At 35.3% G+C, this 3,792-nt stretch overlaps 1 pseudogene; it reads left to right on the top strand.

Moving 5' to 3' along the window:
• The first annotated feature begins 1,994 nt into the window (after positions 1-1,994).
• LOC106323673 lies at positions 1,995-3,142 on the top strand (annotated as a pseudogene).
• The last annotated feature ends 650 nt before the right edge of the window (positions 3,143-3,792 follow it).

Raw genomic sequence — 3,792 nt, 5'->3', positions numbered from 1 at the left:
AGTTGACGTATAGTATCATGCACATAAATTTAAAAACATTTATTTTTAAAAAAAGAACTGCAATAAATATATGTGAGAAACGTCTGAAATTTCGTAAAATCAAGTAAGGTTCAACCTGGTAGTTTTGGTCTAGTGATAAAGGATTCACAGCTGTGAGTACTGCCATGGGTTCGATTCTTTTTGGCCACCCGAGATGTCTTAACTGGTAAGAAAACGTGGATTTTGCGGATCTCGTAGTGATTAGTCCTTAGATCTAGAAAGCTTACGGTTCTAGGAAAAAAAAAAGTTAAACTATTTCAAGTAAAATTAAGTAATGTCGCCAAGAGGCCCAAGACTGTGTTTCTAATCATTATTCCACACAGAAATGAAAAACCTTTTCTTTTCTTGTTAAGATAATCAACAAGAGCATGGATCAACCTACCCATAAGAACGTAAAGCTATAATTGGAAAACAACGTGATGAGGAGTCCCAATGGTAGACCTAGGTGAGAACTAGGTGGTGCAAATCACAAGTTCCAAATACAAAAGTTTTACTTTCACTAGTTTTATTGAAAATCAAGAAACTCAAATGGTCTAATCTTCAATGCCCCATGCACCTTTGGTTGAAAATCATAGGGTGTGTCCCATGTTGTAATATTTGCTGGATCCGACCCTGAGGACATGGGATGTAGCACAACGCAAAGCCAGATCAGTGATCGCTAATTAATTTAATTTGACTAGTCAAAGTGAAACTTTCATGCGTAATTTAAATCCTTTTAAACTCTTATTTGACCGATAAACCACCATCTCATGTTATTCAAGAGTTTACCATCATAATTCTGTGACACATCAAAACCTTAACAAATTGCGATATTTTGCACTAACCGGTTGTTCCATTGATAGAAGACATCTCAGCTGTAAATGGAAAATCACAATCATATCATATAAACTCAGAATAAAAGTTTACACTTTCAAAAAATTGACGTTGTACACTTTTTAATCTAAATTAGATAATGTTTTCAATTTTCAATATCTAAATCTATACTATTATTTGCAAAGTGATTTTTCGCAACGGATTTGCGAAGTGATTTTTCGCAACGTAGCTCTCACGTTAAAAATTAGACTGGCTAAAGTCTATGTTACCCTTAATAAACATATATATATATATATATATATTATAATTAAAACTATTTTTATATTAATAAATATTATATTTTTTAAAATAAGATAATTCTTATCTATTGTGTTGTTATCTTGAAATAAATATTTTACTAATGTAAAAAGTAAAAATTAAGATAAAAAACGTTTTATAATTAAATATTAATCAAACAAAAATATTTGTATAAAAAAATTGGATGAATATATTTTCTAAAATATTTCTAATCTAATATGTGAATGTTATAAAATTTCAACACAAAACTAAGCATATATATTTTAATGAAAAACTTTGTTATATATAAATAATTTTATGTTAGATTTAAACATTTTGAAAAGATAGTAATAAATTATCATGCTGGTTTTAAAATTATTAAAACATAAATTTATAAATATTCAAAATCAGACCCGCGAGTACGGACAAAACACCTAGTTTTCTATTATATGACATTTTATATTCTTCATATTGTTTTATTATCGATTGAATTATGGCAATATAGATAATTAATAATGTTTTGTTTAGAAAAACAAAATTTTAAAATTTTTATGTGCATGATACTAACCGTCAACTATTAGAAAATAGATTGTGTATATAACATATTAATTAGTTATGGTCCAAAAATCTTTTAAATAGTGAGTAGTGACATTGTTCAAACTTCATAGTCAACCTACCACAAAGGCCCATTGTAACCATTGAGCAACCCCTACCAAATCTCAGCGCGTCTAGTGTTCCTCTTGTTCTTATCGTATCATCTCCTATTGATGACCATACCAGTATTGTTTTTTTCCTTTCTTCAGAAACAAAAGTAGATAGCATTGTTGCATTGACCGGAGACCCAAGCCAGTTAAAGCTTGGTCCTCATGAACCCTAAAGATCTCAACCGTTCAGTCACCTGGCATTATGGTTCAATATTACAGCTACACCTCTTTTTCCTACTTTTTCAGATATGTATGGAGAAAGCTATGCGTGGGATCCAACCATGATGATACTCATAATCGTCCTAGTCAGCGCTTTCGTCGTTCTCGGCTCTTTCTCCATATATTTCCGTAGGTGGCTCGAGCGAGTCATCGGGATGAACAACGACCATTCCGTCCACGCTGGCGGTAACATGCTTTCCCTCAGCCGCCCCCGGGCGCGTGGAATCGACGCGTCGGTCATTGAGACTTTTCCGACGTTTCGATACTCAAGGGTGAAGATGCTCAAGATCAGCAAAGAGGCCCTCGAGTGTTCTATTTGCTTAAACGAGTTCGAAGACGCTGAAACCTTGCGTTTGGTTCCTAAATGTTGCCACGTGTTCCATCCTGATTGTACAGATGCTTGGCTCCAGTCTCACGCCACGTGTCCTCTATGCCGCGCCAATCTCGTCCCCGTACCGGGAGAATTGGTTGTTTCTATCGATATACCCGGTTTAGCCGATGACACTCCTCGTTCTGAAATAACCGGTGAGCGGAATACGGTTTTTGGTCCAGATGCAAGATTGATTGACTCGGTGGCCTTGAACTGTAACCAGAGTATGCCACGTAGGTCTTTCTCTACCGGATGGAATTTAGCCGAACTTTTCACCAATTTCGGTTGGACCAGTGAACGTGAGGAGAATCTCGACCGGTTCACGCTTAGGCTACCTCAAGACATTCACAATAAGCTCGTGGAACCAAGCCTTTTAAAAGACCACGTGACGTTTCCTCAGATGATGAGTTCAAAGAGAGGGTACATAAGAACCGGAAGCCTGAACACTGATGCAAACTATTTTTACTATGAACGATTTGACCTAGATTGTGTGATAGCCCGTAAACCCTTCTCCATAACTCCTCCGTACCGGACATGTTCCTGTTCGATCAATACACCTCCAGGTAGCAGTGGTGATCAGGTGTGTACACCAAGGAGTTTGCTTCTAGCAATGAAGTCACCGTTCGATTGGTTGTTTGTTGGAAAGGACGACACTGGTGAACGTTCGTCCGATCACCTTTGCTCCGGCCATGATAGCCCATCCGTTGACCAAGTTGTATAATTGGTTTACCTGAGGAAGTCTTACCTTTTTTTTTGAACTAAGGAAGTCTTACCTTTTTTTTTTTTTTTTTTTATTGGATTATAAAGTGTAATTTTCTTTACAAAACGAAATTGATTACTTATAGCTATTCCAGTCACACAATTTCTATGTTTATGAACTTTCTAGAAACTGTAAACTAACAGATGACCGCAGCTCTCAATTTGTAATAGTATAAGCTTTTAACTCTCGTATGTCTTTTTTACCAAAAAAAAGAAAAGAAAAAAAACTCTCGTATGTCTCTTTTTTTTCCAAAAAAAAAAAAAAACTCTCGTATGTCTCTAGATTCATATTCCCTCTGTTCTGGGACGAGATCCGCTCTTTGTTTTATTTGTTCTTTCATTGGTCTATTACATAAGAATTCATTTCCTCGGGAATAAAATAAAAATCACAATTAGTATATGTGGTTTAATCACTAATGTTTATAACGTGTTCAACAAGAATGAGTTGAATCTCAAGTTTAAAGATCTCACTGATACAATTCAGGATCGTAAACAAGTCATTGATGCAGTAATCTTGGGATGATGTGCTAGCAAAAGGATCAAAATCTTGTCGCTTTTAATGAGGGGGTTTCCTTGGTGTCCTAATTTTCTAACATTATGTATCTGTTGAGT

Source organism: Brassica oleracea, chromosome C2 (assembly GCF_000695525.1).
Source record: "Brassica oleracea var. oleracea cultivar TO1000 chromosome C2, BOL, whole genome shotgun sequence".
Lineage (NCBI taxonomy): Eukaryota > Viridiplantae > Streptophyta > Magnoliopsida > Brassicales > Brassicaceae > Brassica > Brassica oleracea.
This window is presented reverse-complemented; position numbering and strand designations above follow the sequence as displayed.